The sequence below is a fragment of the Ranitomeya variabilis genome, chromosome 5 (assembly GCF_051348905.1).
Source record: "Ranitomeya variabilis isolate aRanVar5 chromosome 5, aRanVar5.hap1, whole genome shotgun sequence".
In the NCBI taxonomy this organism is placed as follows: Eukaryota; Metazoa; Chordata; class Amphibia; order Anura; family Dendrobatidae; genus Ranitomeya; species Ranitomeya variabilis.
Genome location: NC_135236.1, coordinates 639,119,905 through 639,145,689, shown reverse-complemented (window position 1 = coordinate 639,145,689; position 25,785 = coordinate 639,119,905). Strand labels below are relative to the sequence as shown.

The 25,785-nt window shown below is 41.9% G+C and overlaps 1 protein-coding gene across 1 annotated transcript in view; it reads right to left on the bottom strand.

Moving 5' to 3' along the window:
• PCDH1 (protocadherin 1) overlaps positions 1–14,498 on the bottom strand; it is a 214,173-nt gene extending 199,675 nt beyond the window's left edge. Inside the window, exon 1 of the mRNA XM_077266283.1 lies at positions 14,306–14,498. The gene's annotated coding sequence lies outside the window, so the exon portion shown is untranslated. The remainder of the gene's footprint in view (positions 1–14,305) is intronic.
• Positions 14,499–25,785: the final 11,287 nt, after the last annotated feature.

Sequence of the window (25,785 nt, the reverse complement as noted above, 5' to 3'; positions counted from 1 at the left end):
AGAAGGTATGTATCTTGTGTGTTTATTATTTTGCCAAGCGAGGGCCTGGAAATGGATTGCGAGAACAATAAATTATTACAACAACCGCTGTGTTTATTTCATTAAAATCCTTTTTAATCATGTGTGTGTGTTTTTTAACACTTTCCAACAATTGGATTAATAATGGATAGGTGTCATAATTGACGCCTCTCCATTATTAATCTGGCTTAATGTCACCTTACAATAGCAAGGTGGCATTAACCCTTCATTACCCCATATCCCACCGCTACAGGGAGTGGGAAGAGAGTGGCCAAGTGCCAGAATAGGCGCATCTTCCAGATGTGCCTTTTCTGGGGTGGCTGGGGGCAGATGTTTTTAGCCACGGGGGGGCCAATAACCATGGACCCTCTCCTGGCTATTAATATCTGCCCTCAGTCACTGGCTTTACCGCTCTGGCGGAGAAAATTGCGCGGGAGCCCACGCCAATTTTTTCCGCCATTTAACCCTTTATTTCAGCAGCTACAGCGCTGAAATTTTGCACATACACACTACTAACATTAGTAGTGTGGAATATGCAAAAAAAAAGGGGGATATGAGATGGTTTACTGTATGAAAACCATGTCTCATATCCTGTCGGGTTTGTGCAGGAGAAATGAAAAGCCGGCAATTGAATTACCGGCTGTTCACAGATATCGCGCTGAATGAAATCTAAATACAGAATATATATATGTGTCTCAATGACATATATATATATATATATATATATATATATATATATATATATATATATATATATATATATACTGTATATATGTTTTCCCTAACATTTGAGCACATAAATCCATTAGATGTCGGTTTTGCAAGCCTGCGCGAAAATCTCGCAGTACGGATGCCTTACGGATTACATACGGAGGATGCCATGCGCAAAATACGCTGACACACCCTGACTACGGATCACTATTTTGGGAACATTTCTCCGTATTACGGCCGTAGTACGGACGTATAATACGTGGCGTATTGTCTTACGCCATGTGTGACTCCAGCCTTAGTGAGACGGGGGCTTAATGGTGTGTCCGTCCCTTGGTTTATTCTCTGTACACCGTCTATCCACCTGGTTTTCAATGTAATGATTAGTAACTAGTCTAGTTAAAGTCAACTATACTGAAGTAGGAACACTTGTGCCCCCACCTAGTGCGATATTTTCTTCCCAATTCATCTAAGGACTCATTTAGAGGTCAGAGTTCTCAGTCTAAGTTTCATCAATGTTTTTGATCAGTTTCATCAAAATTCGGTCAGTGTCAGATTTTATCATCAGAGTTTGGTCCGAATGTTATCAGTTTTTCTCGGATGAAAAAATAAATAAAAAGGTTTCTCAGTATTTGTCAAATTAAACAGTCCACAGATGGCATGCAAGTACTCTTCGAATTTTTTTTTGCCATAGATTGGCATTGCCGATTTTGATTGAACACTCGTATCAAATCGGACAGTTCTCTAATTTCCCGTGGACCGAAAAGTAGTACAAGTGGTATCCGTCTCTCTTTTATATGAAAAAACAGAAGTTTGAATTTGACCTAAGGAAAATGGATTGTTTTTAAGGCATTCTTTGAGTATCTTTTGTAATTACAGCAGTGATTTTTGTAAAGCGTTGCGACTTTGCTGCAATAATGGAAAATCTCAACAACAAAAAAAGCTATAAAATAGCTCACTATGCAATCTGTGTGGAAAAACCTCTTTGTGCCTCAATGTGATTTTTGTCTCCATACAGTGGATGGACAGCTTGGCCTCCATCCAGATTATCGCCAATGTTGGGAAAACACCCCCCGAGCATATGCGCCTGACAGTGGCCACAAATGTGGTGTGTATTTACCATATTTTCTGAACTTCACAAGACCACAAGTGTGCAGATGAATGTCAATGTGTCACCCAAGTAGAGTTGGTATGAATTGATGTGCACAACCCAGCGGACAGGTCAGTAATCTGTAGCTGTCAAGCAGGAGCCCTGAGAACCACCTCATGAAGTCGCGCCAGGTCAACTAACCAAAAGATGAGTAGCGGATACTGGGAGGCTGCTCTCAGGGTTCCAATCCAATGGCCACAGATTACTGACCTGGCCACTGGACCAAATTGTTTCGCACTAACTCTACAACCAAGTGACAGACTAGACTAAACAAATCTTCCCAGGATTTTTCCAGTGACTTTCAAGACCCTAGTTATAAAACTGTCAGCCAACCATCTGGTGAATGACTAAAGACAACAATAGAGAAGATAGTGACCATTTGTAATTTTTATGGTGGTGGTCACAGAGGCATAACTGGTGGGGCACTTGCCACTGGTTCTTGGTGCCAAGATGGGGGTAAAGTGCGGTCAGTAGGCCAATATGCCTTTTAAAGTGTATTTAGAAAGAACTGGTGCTCTGATAGGTGAAGTAGGTGAAAACAGGCATCTATAGACCCAAAAATCTGCCAGGCTCTTAGGCGCTGGACCACTGTTCAACCCTTGACGTTCCTAAAGAGCACAAAAGAGGTTGTGAAAGTCACGTTGACGGACAAGTTCTGACATTGCTAATAGCAAAAGTTCCTCCGCATGTAATCACTTCCCTATCTCAGGATTGAACTGTACAAAATGTTAATGTCAGGAAGGCTCCATACGCCAAAGCTGCAGCCTGTGTGATATTCCACAACATTAGTCCATATTCTCAGCACTTTTAAAAAAGGTTAAGAAGGACTTTTTCATGATAATCCTATAAAATATGTAACATAAGGAAAAAGGCCTAAATCTGGCTGATGTTTAATTTTTTCATCTCATCTAATTTACGGACATTGTTCCGGTCGCCTTTAAGAACAGACCTGATGTCGTATACATCTGTGCCTCAGTGTGTACCTGATTCCTGGAACATCTGGCTAATAATTCATGTGACATTTCACATCTAATTCCACGTTATCCAGAGGATAGCTTTCATTATAAAACTACTTGTCCCCATATTTTATATTCATGGCAATGTAAATGAGGTGGTGTGACTCTGTGTGTAGTCTCCCTGAATGTACAGAGCTATGGAACATATTTCTAAGTGACATAGAGGAATATCACATTATGGCCTCTGACATATGGGTGATATCCAGTAGCACGGTCACCTTTCTATTTCCAAGAATTGCACTTTTTAGGAACTTTTGTTCCAACTTTAAGTCCCATCAGGTCCACAATTGTCTCCTAATTTAATGCCTAATATATCATTATGACAAGTTTGAAATGTCCTGAATGAAAGGAACACTATTGTGTCTGCCTGCAGTCACCACTAGAGGGAGCACTGGCGCTTACTGAATACTGATCTAATATTGAGTCCAATGTATAACCAGTACGCAGTAGTCAGTGAAAATTGCAGGTAGACAAAATGTTTTTCTTTAAACTCTATGCAGATGATTTGGAGCTGTGTATTAGAAAACAAATAGTACTCTGACCACAATAGAGATGTATATAATTTAAAAGAAATTAAAAAATGGATATTATTTGGTTTGATATGTGCTGGTGATCAGTGAGTGTCCGTGTCATGAGACAATTGACGATTAGCCCAAACACTGCTTTGAAGCATGCAGTTTCTGCAAGAGCGCAAAGCAGTTTATAGGCTGAATGCTAAAGGTACCGTCACATTAAGCGACGCTGCAGCGATATCGACAACGATGCCGATCGCTGCAGCGTCGCTGTGTGGTCGCTGGAGAGCTGTCACACAGACCGCTCTCCAGCGACCAACGATGCCGAAGTCCCCGGGTAACCAGGGTAAACATCGGGTTACTAAGCGCAGGGCCGCACTTAGTAGCCCGATGTTTACCCTGGTAACCAGTGTAAATGTAAAAAAAACAAACACTACATACTTACATTGCCGTGTCTGTCGCGTCCCTCGCCTTCAGCTTCCCTGCACTGTGTAAGGGCCGGCACTAAAGTACAGCGTTGACGTCACCGCTGAGCTTTGCTTTACGACCGGCACTGACACATTCAGTGTAGGAAGCTCTGAGCAGCAGCGCGGACGCCGGGGGACGTGACAGACATCAGAGGGTGAGTATGTAGTGGTTTTTTTACTTTTACAATGGTAACCCGGGTAAATATCGGGTTACTAAGCGCGGCTCTGCGCTTAGTAACCCGATATTTACCCTGGTTACCATTGTAAAACATTGCTGGCATCGTTGCTTTTGCTGTCAAACACGACGATACACGCCGATCTGACGACCAAATAAAGTTCTGGACTTTCAGCAACGACCAGCGATATCACAGCAGGATCCTGATCGCTGCTGCGTGTCAAACACAACGATATCGCTATCCAGGACACTGCAACGTCACGGATCGTTGTCGTTCTCGTTGCAAAGTCGTTTAGTGTGAAGGTACCTTAAGTCTAAGGCCGGGATCACACATATGCGAGATACGTCCGAGTCTCACAGGTGAAATCCCAGCTCTGGCGCCAGTACTCCGGAGCGGAGCATGCAGCCGCACAGGAATACATGGAGCTGCATGCTCCGCTCCCAAGTGCCGGCACCAGAGCTGGGTTTTCACCTGTGAGACTCGGCCGTATCTCGCGTATGTGTGGTCCCGGCCTTAGGGTCCATCTACCGTTCTGTGAGACTGAGTGTGCAGACTCATGGTCTTAATATTGAGCCCCTACAACTTTAACATTTGTGCTGGTTCCTTTTGTTTTCGCTTCAGCCGCTGGGCAGTGCCGCACCTTTTTGCAGACAATGAGTGACAGTGACAGTTCTGTTAAACACCCCTGAAACTGTGACTTCCACTCACAGTCAATAAGTCCAGATTACCTGGTCTGTAGCCCTAGTCCTTGCTCCTGTGGCTTTTCCTAATATATCCCGTTTTCTGACCTTGGCTTGTATTTTGACCACCCGTTTGCTTTCTAATTTTTACCTTGACATTACCTCTTGGTATTGACCGCCACCCTTGACCTTTCTTGCCGCCGGCTTGCTCCACTGGTCAGCAGCTTGCTCTGCTGCACCAGCCCAGGAGCCCCTGTGTAAGTACAGATCCCTGGACAGTGGTTACAGAGTGAAGGCGAGGGCAACCCCTGGGATCTGGTAATTGGAGGGGCTTGGACTATGCCTGTCTGTGGAAGCTCTTTACTCACCTGCCAGGCTTCCATGAACAACGCAAGTGAGACAACAACGCTCTGTGCATGCAGCATCTGCACACTTCACAGCGGTGTTTTGATTGATTAGTGGAGTCTCAGGACTGATATACATTTTTTTTAATGATTGTTACCTCTTCAAAATTTAACAGCAAAAAATAGTTCACCTAAACATGGCACAGAACGAAAACGTGGAGGTTCACTAGTTGCCTAGTTATTGCTCCTGACGTCTCCCAAAACTTCCAGGCTTGAATATAATCAAAGTCATTGTCTCATCACAAATAACCCCTTTAATATGAGAGCCTGTGGAGTAGTTTGCTGATTTTGCGATGTCACTTTGTGCATTCATTATGGAAGTGATGCAGTATTACAGCCAATGTAACTGATGGTCATCTGTGTAATATATCCTTTTGTCTATCTATTTTGCATTTCCAAAAGAAATGAGTTCACGAGATAAGAAAGTTAACTATTGGTATAAAAGAAGTTCATGAATAGAATTCTAGAATGCAGTGAAGACTGACATAAAGTTAGAAAAATCAGACAGGGAAAGTAAATCTTTTCAACAATGAAGATTTAAGTTATTTTCATGCGGTGGGATATGACTAAGAAAATGTTGCCGCTTCTCATTCATCTAAATGGAGCTTGCAGAAATTGAAATGTACCAACTTTGAAAATAAACCCATTCAGATTTTTTTTTCACTCCCAAATTTTTCTACAATATTTCTGCCAAGCCAGAAATCTCACTGCAGTCATCCACATCATATTGTAGGGAATGCCACAGCTTGTCACATTGCGCGGCTAGTCCAACTTTCCACATCCTCATCGGACACGCCGACCTCTGCCCGCAACAGATATACCTTGATAAAGGCCGAATACCAATTAGACACACAATGCACAGGGTTATCGATCAATAAACCCTGTGCCCATCCGGAGATATATATAGTAATCAGTCCTATAAAAAATTGCACACACTAGAACTACATATAAAAATAATTACATAGATTTTATTGGTAACAACATATACAATTTATAAACAATAATAATGGAAATGGTACCAAAAATGAAAACACAACACCACAGACCAAAGGTAATAGTATCACAGAGCCATATAATTCACTGCCACATTACTCATTAACCCCGTGGATAAACAGTTTCTCTCGCCTTGCGGCATAGTCATTCACAATTCCCACATATAGTTCAGTAAGACAAACAGCATAATGGATGATAACAATAGGCAAACTTGTATGATTAGCATTACCTCTGGTCTGATGGTGCCACAACCCCAACGCGCGTTTCGGCTGTGTGTGCCTTCTTCCGGGGGAGAAAGTTATACTTGATAAAGGCCAGCACAGCAGAAATGTTGGATATTATCTGTACACATTGGTTGAGGATGAATTAAAACATCACTTTATGCTAAAGTAACTCTTCATCTCGTTATTTTGGTGCCAAAGTTCCTCTTTGAATACCACAGCTCGTCATGAACCAGATGATCTGTGGCATCACAAGCGCGCCGATCCACATCCCACCGAGCCTCCATCCTGCTCCTGCTCTACCTATTCTGTTGGAGCTGGAAGAAACTGGCATGAAAACGTGAAAGATCTCAAAATTTTGCGCAATCCAAAGTTTTTCAAGCCAATTTACGGAAGAATTCTGGCAAAATTGATTTAATGAATGATGGCCTAAGGCCGGCCTCACACTCAGCGTATAAAAATACGGTCCGTTTTTTACGGCCGTAATACGCAGAAAAGTCCCCAAAATAGTGGTCCGTATGTCATCCGTAGGCAGGGTGTGTCAGCGTATTTTGCACATGGCATCCTCCGTATGTAATCCGTATGGCATCCGTACTGCGATATTTTCTCGCAGGCTTGCAAAACCGACATCTAATGGATTTATGTGCTCAAATGTTCGTTAAAAAATATATACAGTATATATATATATATATATATATATATATATATATATATATATATATATATATATATATGTCATTGAGACACATATATATATATATTCTGTATTTATATTTAATTCAGCGCGATATATGTGAAAAGCCGGTAATTCAATTGCCGGCTTCTCATTTCTCCTTCCCAAACCCGACAGGATATGAGACATGGTTTACATACAGTAAACCATCTCATATCCCCTTTTTTTTGCATATTCCACACTACTAATGTTAGTAGTGTGTATGTGCAAAATTTGGGTGCTGTAGCTGCTAAAATAAAGGGTTAAATGGCGGAAAAAATTGGCGTGGGCTCCCGCGCAATTTTCTCCGCCAGAGTGGTAAAGCCAGTGACTGAGGGCAGATATTAATAGCCTAGAGAGGGTCCATGGTTATTGGCCCCCCCTAGCCACAAACATCTGCCCCCAGCCACCCCAGAAAAGGCACATCTGGAAGATGCGCCTATTCTGGCACTTGGCCTCTCTCTTCCCACTCCCGTGTAGCGGTGGGATATGGGGTAATGAAGGGTTAATGTCACCTTGCTATTGTAAGGTGACATTAAGCCAGATTAATAATGGAGAGGCGTCAATTATGTCACCTATCCATTATTAATCCAATTGTATGAAAGGGTTAAAAAACACACACATTATTAAAAATTATTTTAATGAAATAAACACACAGGTTGTTTTAATATTTTATTGCTCTCTCAATCCACCTGAAGACCCTCGCTTGGCAAAATAATAAACCAACATTATACATACCTTCTGATGAACTATGTATATTGTTGGTTTATTATTTTGCCAAGCGAGGGTCTTCAGGTGGACTGAGAGAGCAATAAAATATTAAAACAACCTGTGTGTTTATTTCATTAAAATAATTTTTAATAATGTGTGTGTTTTTTAACCCTTTCATACAATTGGATTAATAATGGATAGGTGACATAATTGACGCCTCTCCATTATTAATCTGGCTTAATGTCACCTTACAATAGCAAGGTGACATTAACCCTTCATTACCCCATATCCCACCGCTACACAGGAGTGGGAAGAGAGTGGCCAAGTGCCAGAATAGGCGCATCTTCCAGATGTGCCTTTTCTGGGGTGGCTGTGGGCAGATGTTTGTAGCCAGGGGGGGGCCAATAACCATGGACCCTCTCCTGGCTATTAATATCTGCCCTCAGTCACTGGCTTTACCACTCTGGCGGAGAAAATTGCGCGGGAGCCCACGCCAATTCTTTCCGCCATTTAACCCTTTATTTTAGCAGCTACAGCACCCAAATTTTGCACATACACATTACTAACATTAGTAGTGTGGAATATGCAAAAAAAAGGGGATATGAGATGGTTTACTGTATGTGAACCATGTCTCATATCATGTCGGGTTTGGGAAGGAGAAATGAAAAGCCGGCAATTGAATTACCGGCTTTTCACTAACACCGCTGCGTATTTCTCGCAAGTCACACTGCTGGTCCGTGTGGAATCCGTATTTTTCTCGCCCCCATAGACTTTCATTGGCGATTTTTTTTTGCGCAATACGGTGACAAACGCAACATGCTGCGATTTTCTACGGCCGAACAAGACCGTATATTACGGATGCGTAATATACGGCAGATAGGAGCTGGGCCATAGAGATTCATTGGGCCGTGTGTAATGCGAATTTTACGGACGTAGTTTATGCGCTCATACGTCCGTAAAACTCGCTAGTGTGAGGCCGGCCTTAAGCTGCGATCCACTCAGACAACTGGCGGTAAGCATTTCATTTTTATACAGCACACATGGGAGTTTAAAGGGGTTGTCTCCTAGTAAATAACCCCAGGTTAATCAATTCAGGAGCCCATATCACCTCTTGCAGCAGTCACAACATCGCTAGATGGGGCAACTCATTCAGGCATTACACAATGTTTATCCAAATCAACAGGTTGGCTGCGTAATGCCGGACAGGACAGGTCCTCCAGTGCGAGAGGTGCTCTTTGTAATAACTTTTTAGTAATTTGGGGGAGCTGCTTTTCTAAGAAATCTTCCTGGATCTACCTACATATATGAAATAAACTGGATTGGGAAGGCTCATGTACAAACGTAATTGCTCACACTGAGGTTTTTGAGGAGTTCTTTTTGGAACAGATCTGTTCCAAAGTTCTCATCAAAAATGGTCTTCCTTTCCATTTCTAATGGATGATGTTCATAAGAGGAATTTTGTTTTCTTTTTGTCCTGAATACGTTTCTAAAAAATAAAGAAAAATTAATGAAAAAAAGTGCCCGATCACTTTTTTCAAGCGATACCTGATGGAACCTCCTCCAAAATAGGCACTGTCAAATCAAAAGCTTTCAGAAAACACTTTGAGAAAGGAAAAACTCCCCAAAGGGTATGTGCACATGTCGAAAGCGCCCTATAAAATGAGTATGTTCCTTCTTATGTCACTTCTTTTAACCCCTCCAGGGTTTGGAAACCATCAAGCAGTTAACAGAAGCTACCGTCATGCATATTTGTGTTGATCAAAATGCACCAGTAGCATGAATGACGGCAAAATTTGGCGGCTGTGTAGGTGTCGAAAAGAAGCCATGCATTTCCTGAAACTGTTTCCACTTGAAAAACTTTTCATTTCTGAATGTCTTAAAAAAAACACCGAAAATAGTTTTGGTCATTAGTGTATCTCTTCATCAAAGAGAGCGACACAGGGGCGTCATAAATGCGGATTTTGGCCCTACCATATTTTTCAGTTTCTATACAGCAGAAAACACATTGATGAATCTGTATGTGGAATTTTCTACGATTCCATCCACCTCCAGGCACCATCAGAGGTCACCCCTGGTAGATAAGATAGCGCAGATGCCTCACATCCCTTTATTCTGACTCTCATGACAAATCTACTTCCCAAAATATTCTGCTGCTCTGGAAGTTTGCCTGACTGTGCGAAGAACTTGAACAAGGAAGTTTTTTTTTAGTTCTGCTATCTATGCTGTGAACGTGTGAAAGTCGCTGATGGCTTAGACAGAGGAAACGTGACAGCGGGCCTACTGGAATATGTTTTACTGACCTGGACATAAGGTCATTAGAAGACACCGTACCATATCCATACTATATGTGGTATAAGGTGACCAGACCTCATTTTTAAGCAGGGCACTCATGAAATTTTTATTCTGTAGACCTGCTTTGGCATCAATATAGTTCCATGGCATGAATTTTTAATAAGCATCCAGCCATGGGAAGTCTGGTCACCTTATACATGTGCAAAATATATATGAAGGCTTCCAAGTTCCACCTGCCCGGAGAGAGTGAAAACCTCAGCTAAGCCTCTTGGTCATTTGACTGGCACCTCTTCTTCTTGCAGGACTTCTAGCGCTCGCCGATGTCTGCATATAACAGGCTCTGCAGCCCTAGGATCTCCTATCTTGACCCAGATCACAACACGGAACAAGAGGCGATTGGCTGAAGGGGAAGGCTGTGATTACTCTTCCATTAGGGCAGCAAACATCCTCGCTGCCAACATTTAAATACATTATTCAAAGACAGTTTGCTGCAGGGATTCCAGCACAAAAGCACATTAGAGCCTTTTAAAGCAACACTAAAAAGGACCGTCTTATCTATGTTTTCTGTGCAATCTATTGTTCCCTGTTATCAGCCGCAGCATATGATGACTGCAATGTATTTTGATGCCAATAGCTACTTTGTCTAATAAGCATTTTAGACGTTGTGGAAATAAAATTCCCAGCAGCTGGGAGCTGTCCATGCTTTCTAGAAGTTGGACTTTTAACACATCTGATTCTGCTGTGTACGCGGGATCATCACTTTATGGAAATATTGGGCAAGTACAAGGCATCTTTTCGGTAGGGCTTCATTCTCACATATGAGAAAAACAACTGGGTTTAATCAGATTTTCATCAGAGTTTGGTTCGATTTTAATCAGTTTTTTCTCCTAACAAGTCGTTAAAATCGGCGCCCGCTTTTTTTTCCTGGACCCATAAACTTGCATTGCCGATATTGATCCGACACTCGAATGTGTCTCCACGATTTTGCGCAGACACAGCTCACTTCCCAAAATTTCACGGACACGTGAGCGGCACCATTCGTTTTTATAGGTACGAGAGCTATCCGTAAAGAAATAGATTAAAAAATTGATGTGTGAACGAGCACTTATTGCGTCATTTGTTTTATAGCTTTATATCATATTGGTAAATAATCCCTTCTAGCTTTTTAATACGTTTTATATCGGCAAATTCTAGATGCTATTGCAAATCTAAAACCGCTTTTTCTGGTTTTACACAGACAAATGTTAATCGTTCTAGATTGAAATATTATGCGCATTTCTTACATGTTGTTTTTTTTCCCCTTTTTCTGCTTGCTGTAAGTGAATGAAAACCATCCAAAAGCCTGAATGACACAGTCCTGGTATCAAGTAATCACAATTGAACCCAGTCTGAACAATTCTCTATACAGTCTGTTACATGGTATCCGTATGGACCAAATGGAGCCAGGAGAGAGATTTGTGCTGCTGGCGTAATAAAGGATTATTTCCTAAATCCTAAATACAGGGTATAACTTGCTGATTGCTGGGATCTGCACCGATTCTGAGAACACGGCACTGAATCTAACGGTGTGTGTCCACGGTCAGTAAACGCTGCTTGTTTGATGCTGCGCAGAGCTGCAGCGTCAAACACGCAGCGTCCAGATGTTCCAGCATAGTGGAGGGGATTTTTTGAAATCCCGTGTCCACTATGCGTGGAAACCCGCACGCGGCGGGCCTGCGACTCCGGACATGCTGCGCGTCTTTTCAGATCGCAGCATGTCTGTACACCTTGCGGGGACGCAGCGTCCCCGCAAGGCATAACACAGGGCCCTATGGGAGGGGGGCGATGATCCCGGATGTGTACAGTTAACACATCCGGCATCATCGCGTCCCAGAAGGGGGCGGGGCTTAGCGCCGAGCGGCTTCGCCGCTCCGGCGATACCGCCGGCCATCCTGAACGTGGACACGCAGCCTAAGGAACCAGGTTCTATATAGACCCATTTAGAATGAAGCAGACGTGTGCCGCGCTCGGCCTCCACTCCATTCATTGTCTATGGTACTGCCAGCAAAAAATGAGTGCTGTCTCCGAGGGCTTGTTCACATGATCGTATTTCGGCCTGTGAAAAAGTCAGACCAGACTCGGACCAATGTTGAGACTCTCCCGTTCAAGTCTATGGGTGGTGGAAAAAAAATCGGACGCCATACTAAGACACAGTACTGCATCCGATTTTTACAGATACGTTGAAATTCTGTAACACAGAAAAGTATAAATGACCCTGAAAATGATTAATAGCTGCTGTAAAAAAAAAACTTGTTTGTAAATGAAAAGTGAGAAAAAGTTTTTTGCCCTTTCTGGATGAAATTTTGAACGATTTTTTTAGACGCTCGTGTGAACCTACCATATCAGCGCTGCATGTAGGTTCTGCAGTGGATCATACTGCAGATTCACAGAGGATTTCCTCCTATAAATTGAAAAATAAAAATCAACGACTTTTCCAAAAAGATAAAAATCCTGATTCGTTATTTCATTTGCGCTTTTTTTTTTTGTCTTTGGTTTTTGGTGTACCTCTATGGTGTATGTCTTATCTTGTTTATTTTTCAGTCCACCATTATAAAGGGTCATTTTATATACTCCTGATATTTTGGTGCAAATTTTGCAACATTTTAGCAGAAAATGTTTTTTTGTTTTTTTTTACACTTAAAAGTCATAAATTAGGCTAAAGGCAAAAATAAAGAGCATTTTTTGTTTTGAGCAAGATTAAATGAATCTGGGGGGAAAAAAAACCCTTAGCGAATACCTAATGACAAAAAAAAGAAGTGACTTAGAAAATAATGAATTGGACCCAATGAGTATGTAAGGATATGCTAAATTTGGGGTTTGGACCCCTTTTAAGTTGCTGAATATCCGAATTAAAAAGAAAAATTGACTCATGCACTGGCACCATACAGAAAACTTGACATGGTGAGGAGCCGAATATATATATATATATATATATATATATATATATATATATATATATATATATATATATATATATATATAGGTTCCAGAACCTTTTATTGTACCAGGATTCTGCTCTTTTTGTACCTCCCGAAGACTTATGGCTTTCAATTCTACATTAGGGCAACAAAAGAAAAATAAAATGAAATGTAAGGTTATTTTATTTTTCCATTCCTTACAGTATTGTATTTTTTAAATATTTTTATTTAAGGGATTTTCTACACATCTGATCATATTGTACAATTTCATAGTCATTAATGTGAGCTTGCAGAAAAGCTGTGGTTAGGAAAGGTTCCGTCACACTTGTTACTGTCGGATGCCCTGGGCTCAGTCAATGTCTTCTCCCATTGCTGTTTTTGTAAAAGATGCCCCTCCCCCCTGTGAACCATTCAGAAGGGCACAGATCCCCTGCACCCTGTCTGCGTGGGTGCAACTGTACCCATTATTTCAGTTCTGATACAAAACTGTATAAATAAAATGCTCAATAAATATCAATCCTTGGAAGTCTAGATAAATTATACACTAAGTGTAGATGTTGTAGATCTGAGTCATGTAGCAGTGCTCAGGTGGTCAGTTGGTGCTGTAGTGCGTGTTGCTATAGGATTGCAGGTCAATCTACTGCAGCACAGTGAGTTATCATAATGTATGAATAATGCAGCTCTGCTACATCTACATGTATATGTCAATTCTTGGAAGTCCGAATGAAGTACATACTAAGGGTAGATGTAGTAGATCTGAGTTTGTCTCACTTAGCAGAACTGAAGTGGATTGCCATTAGCTCTCCATCATGTGTAGTATCCATTTTTTTTCACGGATCCCACATGTACCCTTTATAACATGCCACTCTGCACATGTCCGTGTTTTTACACGGACCGTCTGTCCATTGAAAAACACAAGGAGACATGTCCATTTTTTTTCCGCCAGCAACCTGATGGTAAAGACGGACACACTGATGGTAAAAACGGACACACTGGCAGTAAAGACTGACATAATGATGGTAAAGACGGACACCTTGATGGTAAACACTAATGGCACCTGTGCCGTCTATTCATATACGTGTTTAAAACCGGTGTGTGAAGAGGACAGGTCAATTTACTGCAGCACAGTGATCATAACACACAAACAACACAGTCCCAGCTCTGCTATATCTGCATGTAAATAGCTCAGGAGGATCAGAAAAGCCTGGACAGAAAATCTACGCTTTTGGAGATACATACAGTTAAATGTTTTGTTATCATAAAAACTGAAAAAAAGAGACGTACTCACAGCAGCCAAGGGGTTAAAGCAGCTTTCTACTTTTAATCCGTATTGTTTCGGAGGAGGCAGCTAAATAACACAATGAAGTTGTGGGATTTCGGATTCCGCCGTCTCATACAATAAGGAATAGGAAAGGCAAAGCCTGTATCAGAGCGAAGACACAGAAGCGCAGGCAGCTGGCAGCAGTGCTCAGAGCTTGTGCACTTCCACGGGCTGATAACAGAGGGAGCTGCTGCCTGCATTTCCCCGAGACCAGGCTTCCTTCCAATAGAAGCTGCATTCAGTGCCCAAGCAGGGGACACCGAGCTGTCACGACGACCAGCGTTCGAGAGTTGGTCAGATGCCCCCCGCCAAGCTGGCCATAAAATAAGCACTCAGTGGCACTGCCCCGGGCATATGATACATGTGGTCTGACTACGATACAAGGAGGCCGGGTGCTGCAGACTGACGCTGAGGACTGATTCACCCAAAAGATTATTATTATTATTATTATTATTTATTGTTATAGCGCCATTTATTCCATGGCGCTTTACATGTGAGGAGGGGTATACATAATAAAAACAAGTACAATAATCTTGAACAATACAAGTCATAACTGGTACAGGAGGAGAGAGGACCCTGCCCGCGAAGGCTCACAATCTACAAAAGATGATGGTTTGTGAACCGTCCGCTGTGCCATCATATTATAAGAGGTGCGTTTACACCAGCCGAGGCTCAGTGTTACACCACCACCAATCAGCAACATGTTGGTCGGCCATTTGGTAGCTTGTTGAGACAGGTAGGCCGTACTTCAGATGTGCACAGAACGATCAGTAATAGATTATTCTTTGGTAACAGGCTGCCACTGTTTTTGACAGCGAGAGTCCTGTTTACACAGGATGATGTGCTGCCAAGAACAAAGTATAATGCCGGTTTCACACGTCCTGATATTTCCGGTAACGAAAAAAACAGTATCGGAGATATTCATGTCAGTGTGTCCATGTGTTGTGAATGTAATACTTGTGGCACACGTGTGACAACCGTGTGTCGCATCAGTACCACATGGACGGCTGCTGGGGAACAAGTGCTATAGTAAGGGCTGTTCCCCGGCGGCAGGTGCTGAAGACGCTCTCATCATTCTCCCCTGCTCTGACGGTGATCAGCGCAAGCAGAGGAAAATGATGAGCGTTATATTAAAGTCTGAAAGATGACAGCAGGTGAGGGCTTTTGGGACTATTACTCCCATCATCCAACACTTGCTGCTGCTAATAACAGTGACAGCAGGAGCGGGTATTCCTCAGCAATATAACAAAATAAATTAAGGAAAAACCAGGCGTGGGTTCCCCCCTATTTTCTTTCACCAACCAGGCAAAACTCACAGCTGGGGGCTGCAACCCTCAGACACCCCTCCATTACTAAGCCGTTTGGCTTGATGTCACCTGACAATACAAAGGTGACTTCAACCCCACTTGCCACCGCTACAGGGCAAGTGGGAAGAGCTGCTGTTTTTAGGCGGGGGGGTGTTGCGCCCCCTGCTGGTATAAACTCATATGAACTCGAGCGTGGGAATTTTTCAGAATATTTTCTAACGCTCGAGTACATATGAGTTTGTACCAGCAGGGGTGCAGCACCACAAGTCTAGGTAGCTACGTTCCCCTGCTTTCCATTCATTCCCCAGTTTTTACAGTCAGGAGCACAGCTGCATTAGCAGGCTCCTGGCTGTAAAATTATTTAACCCCTTCAGATGGATTTACAGCGTGGGACAAGCCTGAACGACGGAAGGTATGGGATATTGTTTTTTTTTTATTAACTTTGTTTCAGGTGACAAGGGTCTTCAATTGGATTGAGAGTATAATAAACTATTACAACACCATGTGTCTTTATTTCATTAAAATACTTTTTCCTAATGTGTGTGTGTTTTATTAACCATATACTACTATTGGATTAATAATGGATAGGTGTCTTATTGACACCTCTCTATTATTAAAGGGAACCTGTCACCTGAATTTGGCGGGACCAGTTTTGGGTCATATGGGTGGGGTTTTCGGGTGTTTGATTCACCCTTTCCTTACCCGCTGGCTGCATGCTGGCCACAATATTGGGTTGAAGTTCATTCTCTGTCCTCCGGAGTACACGCCAGCGCAAGGCAATATTGCAATTGAATTACCGGCTTTTCTGCTATCTAGCGCTGTATTAAATATAAATATATATATGTGTGTGTCTCACTGACATATATATATATCTCCCTATACTATGTGTAGACATTTATTTTAGTTATTCTATTCTATTCTGTCAGTGTGATTTTACTGTACACCGCACTGAATTGCCGGCTTTTCGATAGAGCACCGCTGCGTATTTCTCGCAAGTCACACTATTGGTCCGTGTGCATTCCGTATTTTTCTCGCCCCCATAGACTTTCATTGGCGTATTTTTTGCGCAATATGCTGACAAACGCAGCATGCTGCGATTTTCTGCGCCTGTACAATACCGTATAATACGGATGCGTAAAATACGGCAGATAAGAGCTGCCCCATAGAAAATCATTGGTCCGTGTGCAATGCATATTTTCTGCGCCTCTCATACGTCCGTAAAACTTGCTAGTGTGACGCCGGCCTAACTCTGCTGCTTCATTATAGTGAATGTATTCTTAAGGCATTTTATGTAATAAACGTTACTTGGAGATTTAAAGGGAAACCCTGATATAAGTGTTCAGCATAGCACGCAGGATAAATGTGATCCAAAATGTTATGTAAAAAGTTCCCAATTAAAGCTTACACTCAATCCACAAAAAAAAGCAAGGCCCCACTCAGGTCCGTCATCTGTTAATGAAAATATAGGGGGCTTCCGGGTTACTGGGACCACAAAGGCTCTGGAAAAGCTAAATGGCCCTTGTCCCCAAAAGAAATTCAGCAAATTCTGTGCTTCCAAATCCAAATACCCCTCTCCATTATCAGCCCCAGTGTGCCTGAACCGCAGTTAGTATACACATTTGCAATTTCTGTAGAAGTGAGAGCCCGCCTAATTTATGGGTGCATGAGCTAGGCAAAATGTACTAGTCATTACAACGTACTGGTCACTACAGCAGTAGCTTGTGATTTTCACTCAGCAAGAGCCACTGCTGCTTTTTTTTCTGGAAAACACCCATGGAGTCAAAATCATCATGACACCTGTAGATAAATTCCCAAAGGGGAATCATTTCCAAAATGGGGTCACTTGAGGGGGGATTCTGCTCTTCTCGAACTTAGGGGCTCTGTATATAGAGTCCGCAAACTAGTGTAGAGAATTCTATGCTCCAGGATGCCTCCTGTATAACAGTACTGCTTAGTCATACAGCGAGACATGGCTAAGCATTATTGTACAGCCACGTATGGGTCATTTCTACATTCAGCAGAAAATGGTGCCATTTTACCCATTTCCCAGTGTGAAAATGTAAAATATGGGGCTAAAACTAAATTTTGGTGGCAAAAATGTAATACTTTTTTTCTTCATTGCCCAATGGTATAAATAATTCTGTGTCCCACCTGTGCTGTCAATATGATCACTGTACCCCTAGATTCATTGAGATGTGTAGTTTGTAAAATGGGGTCTCTTATGGGTTTTTTTGCTGTTCTGGAGCTCTGCCGATGTGACATGACACCCTCAAACTAGTACAGCAAAATGTGAACTCCAATATGGCACTTCTTGTCTTCTGAGCTTTGCACTGTGCCTCAAAGGTAGCTTTTGACCACATATGAGGTATCGACGTACTCAGTAGAAACTGGACAACAAATCTGGCATCCATTTTCTCCTGCTACTCTTGTGAAAATAAATAAATTGGAGCTAAAATAACATTTTTCTGAGACAAATTAGATTTTTTTATTTTCACGGCTCTATGTTATAAACTTCTGTGAAGCAGCTGGGGGTTCAAGGTTCTGACCACACATATAGATACATTCCTCAGGGAACTTATCTAGGTGCTTCACAGAAGCTCAAAATGTTGAGCCGTGAAAATAAAAAAATCACATTCTTCTCACAAAAATATTTTTTAACTCCAAATTTGCATTTTTAGAAAGGAAATAGGAGAAATTGCACCATATAGTTTGTTGTGCAATTTCTCCTAAGTACGCTGATACCCCACATGTGGGGGAAAATTACTGTTTGGGCTTGGAAGGTAAGGAGCGCAATTTGACTGAAAAATTTGCTGGAATAATTAGTGGACGCCATGTCACATTTGGAGAGCCCCTGATGTGCCTAAACAGTGGAAAACCCTCACAACTGACACTATTTTGGAAGCTAGACCCCCTCAAGGGGCCCAGTTTCCAAAATGGTGTCATTAGTGAGGGGTTTCCACTGTTTACGCACATTAGGGGCTCTAAAAAAAGGCAACATACATGACGTCTGCTAATTATTCCAGAAAAGTTTACAGTCAAAAACTCAAATGGCACTCCTTCCATTCTGAGCCCTGCCTTGCGCCCAAACAGTGATTTTCCCCCACATAAGGGGTATCGGCATGCTCAGAAGAAATTGCACAACAAATTTTAGGGTCCATTTTTTGCTGTTACTCTTGCGAAAATAAAAAATAGGGGTCTAAATAATAAATAAAACTTTTGTGACAAAAAGTTAAATGTTCATTTTTTTCCTTCCACATTCCAAAAATTCCTGTGAAGGACCTGAAGGGTTAATAAACTTCTAGAATGCGGTTTTGAGCACCTTGAAAGGTGCAGTTTGTAGAATGGTGTCACTTTTGGGTATTTTCTGTCATATAGACTGCTCAAAGTCACTTCAAATGTGAGGTGGTCCCTAAAAATAATGGTTTTGTAAATTTTGCTGGAAAAATGAGAAATCGCTGGTCAACTTTTAACCCTTATAACTTCCTAATAAAAAAAAATAAGTTTCAAAAATTGTGCTGATGTAAAATTGACATGTGGGAAATGTTTATTTTTTTTTTCACTATTTTGTGTGATATAACTCTCTGATCTAAGGGCATAACTAGTTAAAATTGCAAAATGTTTAACATTTTCGCCAAATTTCTGTTTTTTTCACAAATAAATGCAAGTCATATCGAAGAAATTTTACCACTATCATAAAGAACAATATGTCACGAAAAAACAGTCTCAGAATCAGTGGGATCATTGAAGCGTTCCAGAGTTATTACCTTATAAAGTGACAGTGGTCAAAATAGTAAAATTTGGCCTGGTCATGAACGTGCAAACAGCTTTGGGCGCTAAAGGGGTTAAATAAAAATAATAAACTATACATGTTTGGTATCTGCATACTTGTACTGACCTGGAGAATCTTGTTGCCAGGTCAGTTTTACCATACAGTGAACATGGTAAATAAAAGCCCCAAAACAATTGTGGAATAGCACTTTTCTGCAATTTAAACGCACTTGGAATTTTTTACCCGCTTTCCAGTGCATCACATGATAAAATGAATGAAGTCACTCAAAAGTATATCTCATCCTGCAAAAAACACCCTCACACAGCTATACAGTATATGGAAAAATAAAAACATTTTTGGCTTTTGGAAAAAGAGGAGGAACAAATGGAAAATAACCTGGGGGTGAAGGGGTAAATTGTGTGATGGTAACATATTATTTTCTGGGCTGGTGCGGTGCAACCAGGGACGATGCTCAAGGATATGGGGTTTATTTCTGGCCTAGAATTATATTAGCCTTTTATGTAGATATGTAAGTATTTTCATTGTTAATAAAATTGTGGAGTCGCCATTGTTATAGATTCACCGGGTTTTGTCTTGTAATAATTTGAATAAAGCCTGGCTGTGGCCATTTTACCCAAATCACAAACACTCAAGTGTCTTGCTTACGTCAGGTATTGCGGGGGATATGGGGTTGTAATTGGTTACTAAATTAACAACAGGATCCCTCTTGTTGTGTTGTGACTTTTTAGGCAAACTAAAAATAATTTTTCAGGTGATCAGCATCCTTTGAGCAATTTGAAGGAAGGAGCATACAGTGTGCATACGTCACAACTTCCTCACTGAAGCTGCTTGCTGGTTACACTTTCGGGTGCGTTGAAAGGTTGACTATCTATAGAGTGGGGTTGCCAACATTTCAAAAATAATTTCTGGGCAACTAACTGAAAATTATGGATGGACCACAACTGTAATTGGCATATATGACTCTAGCCTTTATAGTGGATGTTTTACCACCACATCCTCAAACTCTTCAAACTTAATGTCCTTAAATTATAAAGACTCCAAGTCATCATAGTGGTTGTTTGGGTTGCGCACCTGGACATTCGAACCTAGAAGGCCCAAAAGAACTCTGAGCAGGATGGATGGAGAGGAAAGTATGGCTCTGCAGTCATTAACTTCAGCGAGAAGTCACACTTTAGCTGTACTATTAAGCTAGTCATAAACATTGGGTGACTTTTGGCCACTGGACCACCTCTCCCATACACCTGAGCTCTCAGGTCTACCTGTGTTCTCCATATAGAGAGCCGAGAGAATAAGAAATGCTGCAAAATATGCCGCAAAAACATTTTAAGCAATTGGTGCAGTAACTTTTTGTTAGTATCAGAATAGATGACATTGACAAGCCTTAATCGTTTGGTGCCCATGACCTTGTTGCCAATTGTCTGTTTTCAGACCACTTTTAGTAGGTTCTAACCAATGTATGCCGGGAACAAGACCTATGGTGTCTAGCCATCAAAATTTGGCCTTTGTCAATATTGCTCAGGTTCTAAAGCTTGCTCATGTATTCTGCTTCCAACACATGAGCTGCAAGAACCATTAATTTGCAGCCAAATATCACTGTGCCATTGTGTAATGGGCTGGGTGGTGGAATTGCTGTGCCTTGGACCAAGGAAAGCCTGGATCAGCATGACTAGGTGCCTCATCACTGGGGCTGATGATACCATGATCCGAGGAGGGACTAAGGAGGTAAACCAGGTGCTACTCCAGGACTGAACTTGGGAGATGGCAGCTAACCCCCTAGAGATAGGTAGCTGGGACGGCCCAGAAAAAGGTAGGGTAGATTCAGGCAGGCACTGAAGGAACACGGGAACCACAAATTCAGACTGGACTGGCTGATATAGAGATGAGCACTGGAAGGTATGGACTGGACCGGCTGAAGAACAGAAGAGCTCTGGCAGGTGCTGAATTGGACTGGCTGATGAACAGAAAAGAACTGGAAGGTGTGGACTGGACCAGCTGAAGAACATATGAGCACTGGCAGGTGCATACTGGACCAGCAGAAGAGCCCTGGCAGATGCAAACTGGACTGGCTGATGAACAGAAAAGCCCTGGCAGGTGCAGACTGGATTGGCTGATGAACAGATGAGCTGGCATGGCTGATAGACAGGCAGGTGGGCATGGATGATAGACAGGCAAGTATACTGGGATACGAGCACTGGGACCTGCGAACTAACAAGAGTGTTTTAGAAAACAACCTTACAAAGTTGCACAGGTACCTCCATGCTGAGAAGGTGCCTTAAATAGTAAGTGTCCTCCATTTCTTGTGATGTGCTGTGAGGATTCTTTGGTGCCGGGAGCAGGCAGTCGCGTGACCCAAAGTATGCAATTTGCATACTTCTGGCCACATTCTGTGCACTGAGGCTGTGCACATCTACTCTGCATGTGACCCCATGCATGCAAATCCCATAACTGCAGTCGAACAACCCACTGCTCGCAGTACTGCAGAGTTCTCACAGCTCGCAATGGACACAATATAAGGATTCACAAGTCTGCAGGCATATAGAGTAACTGCAGACTTAAAGCCTAAGTCCGACAACCCGTGATGTAAAAATAGTGTCCCTAGATAACCCCATGTACCTTTTCTGCCAAGTTTTCACTTCCAGTGTCCTGGCACCAGCTCTGCTGCCACAGTGATCATTTTTTCTTCAGAATCCTCTGCTCCTTTTATACTACACTTCCCGTCATGTGATGACATGCATGTAACTCTGCCCTAACCCTTCCCACTCCTCCTCAAGAGTTGCACACTGACCCAGCATCGTCTCCGCTACTAGAAAGATATACAGATATCAGTGACATATACAATTAGTACAGTGTGTGTGCAGCTTACTGTACATGTATTTAATTATTAAAAGATTATTTTTCTGAAAAAAATGGCATGGACTCCAGTTTTAATTATTTTTCATTGATTACTTAAAGGAGTGGTCCAAAACTAATATGGGTTTTCATCGTAAATGTTTCTATATTTATTTTTATATAATAATTTTTGTAATATGGTTTACGTGAAGAGTCTATATCATTCCCTCTCTAAAAACAACTGCCATTTTTTCTTTCACCTATTTCTGTTTTCATGATTCTTCATTTGAGAATTTCCAGTGCATGCTAGGATACTGAAAATCATCAGGGGCAAGAAGCTGCAATCACTGCCACAGTTCTATCACCACCCTGAAATGAAGCATCATCAGAGACCTCCATTTCAGCAACTGGGCTATTCTCTGCTGTACTGAGCGTGCTTCTGTTGTCAGTTCTGACGTATGCGCAGTACAAGCTCCTTTCCTATTGTGCGATATTTTTCTCAATGCACAGTGACAGTGCACTCCCTTGCCGGCACTAATTAGTAGTGAAGAACCGGCAACTCTGAGCACTGTCAGTGCGCAGAGAACAAGCGAGCAGAGAACAGCCCCGCACCCACAACAGACGTCACTGAAGAGCGGTGTTATCACTCAGTAGAGGAGCAAAGGGAGCTGGATACTGGACACGCTCACCGTGGAGTGACAAATAACTCTTCTCTGTCTGGTCGCCTGAAGGAGAATATTATCTAACTTACTGCATTGTGTAAGCTGTAAAGTTTGGCAAAGGAGGCATAATGCTATGAGGTTGTTTTTCTGTGATTGGCCTAGGTCGCTTAACTTTATGCATGGTTGGGGGAGTTTGGTTTAGAAGAACGTGACCGGTCGCATAGAGCCCTGAACTCCAAACCATCCAACACCTTTGAGATGAACTTGAATGGAGATTACAAGCCAGGTTCTTTGCTCAGCCTCAGTGTCTGACTTCACAAATGCTCTTCTTAGTGAATGGGCAAAAAATCCGACAGAAACTTCCAAAATCTTGTAGGAACTTTTCCCAGAAGAGTAGGACTGTTATAGCTGCAAAGGGGGAACCAACTCCATGAGATTTCATAATCATAAAACCTTCTGTGGGTGTAAGGAGTAGGTGTTCCAATCCTTTTGTCCATGTAAAAAGTGTGAAAAGATGAAACATTTGCTGAATGTTACCAACAAGCATGCACTGAATTTTCTTGGAACAGCGTGGGCACAGGGGCATCGATTCAAAGACTGTGACTTCACAACACTATTTTTAGTCTTGTTTTGTTCTTTGGACATCTATAGAGATTATCCCTCTAATTAATTTACTCATTCCTACATACATTCCCACCAGCCTAATATAAAGCACCACTACGGGACCAGTAATATTCATTACCTCCATTCCACCCTCTCCTCTTCCGTCGTCATCTCCCATCTGTTCCTCTCTTCCAGCGTTTCATCATATAACTCACTCCTGTTTCCAATGCCGAGGTTCTGAATAGCGATTTGCCGTATATATATTGATTCACGCTCTAGCTATGACAGCAGATGAGCAGTGCCCACAATGGTCTGGGTGCCAAGGAGTCTGTGCCAGCAGATGGAATCCCAGCACCCCCCAATGCATGCATCTTGTTTACAAAGTCATCTCTATAAATCGCTGGTACATTTACCATTCAAGGAGATATAATTAAAGACGAGATTTATTTTTTTTATGAAGCATTTTTTATGCGGTTTACATTTCACACTTAATCAGGAAATTTTGCAAACTTGCATTTTTTCTCCCCTTTAGACAATTGAGGTTTTTGCTGTAATGGACAGTAGTGGATAAAATCTATAATGATTTTATAATTTGTAATCAGACGAGCATATTGTTTATTTCTGACCAGATAAATGGTCACAGCACATAGCTTCTGTTTAAAGGGATTGTCTAGGTCTCAAATGTCGATAATCTATGCTCCAAGATAGTTCAGCCATATCAGACCCCTACAATCAGCTATTACATGGTCCCATGGACAATCCGAAGTATGCAGTGTAGGGAGCCGAAAACACCAGAGCTCGATATCGCTGAGCAGTGGCTGTTCTCCAATACTTCAGCTCAGCTCCCATTTATTTTAATAGAAGCTGACCTGCAGTACCCAATGTGTGCAATATCTTGGAATACACTTTTAGGCCGGAGTCACACCAAAGTATGGCATCTGACGCGAGAGCATCGAAAATGATATGTTAGGCCTCTTTCACACTTCCGTCTTTTAGCTCCCGTCGAAATCCATCGATTTTTGAAAAAACAGGATCCAGCAAATTTTTCTGCAAGATCCTGTATTTTCCCATAGACTTGTATTAGTGACTGATTGTGACGGATGGCCATCCATTTCATCCATCGTGCACTGGATCCGTCAGAAATTTGCTGTCCGTTGGGCGGAGAAAATGTTCAGAGGAACGTTTTTTCTGCACGTTGGAAAATCGCTCAGCGACGGGTCCTGCGCTGCCTGTCGTTGGCTGTAATGGAAGCCTATGGAAGCAGGATCCGTCGCTGGCCGTCAAAAACAGGAATCCAGCGACGTATCCCTTTTTTGTATTTTGAGCATGCCTGGAAGGATTTTGTAGTCAGGGGAATCTCTCTCTCTCTCTCTCTCTCCAGAATTTTAGACATTCAAATTCAGGCAGCGCCTAATTCGACGCATCCGTCAGATGGAAATGACGGGAAAAGTGAACGATTCCATCAGAAAGGACGTCAGCGGTAAGACATTATCTGTAACTGTGTTGTGATCTCTTATATGTTCTGTAGGGCTGATATCTGCCACTGACCATACGGCGGTAATATCAGTGTTGGTCTTTATATAGAGATTATTTTCAATAACATCGTGGTCATCTGCTGAGGTTTCTCCAGTATTAGGGTACATCACCGAGTTGTAATCAAGGTTACCTGGTTAGGGGCCCACTCAGAAGCTTCGCCCCCCTGAACCAAAACCCTAGCTATGCCTCTGTTAATGACCCAGCTATGGCAACAAAAATTATTTATTAGGCATACTGAAAGACTGAGTAATGATTGATTACAATTGGATATTGATGAAAAGATCATTGCCTTGCTTTGACATTGGAGGTAGTTGTGTGAGCATCCAGATTAGTTGTTATATCACTCAGTTTTTAGTTAGAAACTGACTTAACCTTGACTTAAACATGATGTTTGTTAACCATCACCATCATCGTTAGCTGTACTGGCGAAAAATCCTTATAATTATTACAAGTTTTACTTTCTGTATTTTGGCCTTGTAACCAGACTTTCGTGTAGGCTACTCTTCTGGATATCCATTATTTACTTGGACTTCCTTTTAGTTTTTGTACTTAAATTTATCTTGATAGACCTCTTAAATCCTCTAGCATATTTTCTGAATGTACAGTAGTATGACAAATACATTCAAGACCTATGAGCTCAAAAAAATGGCAATCATTGGGTTTTCACATTTTAGGAAAAATTTTCTGTGCCTTGTGGAAACTAGTAAAGTCATAACTTAT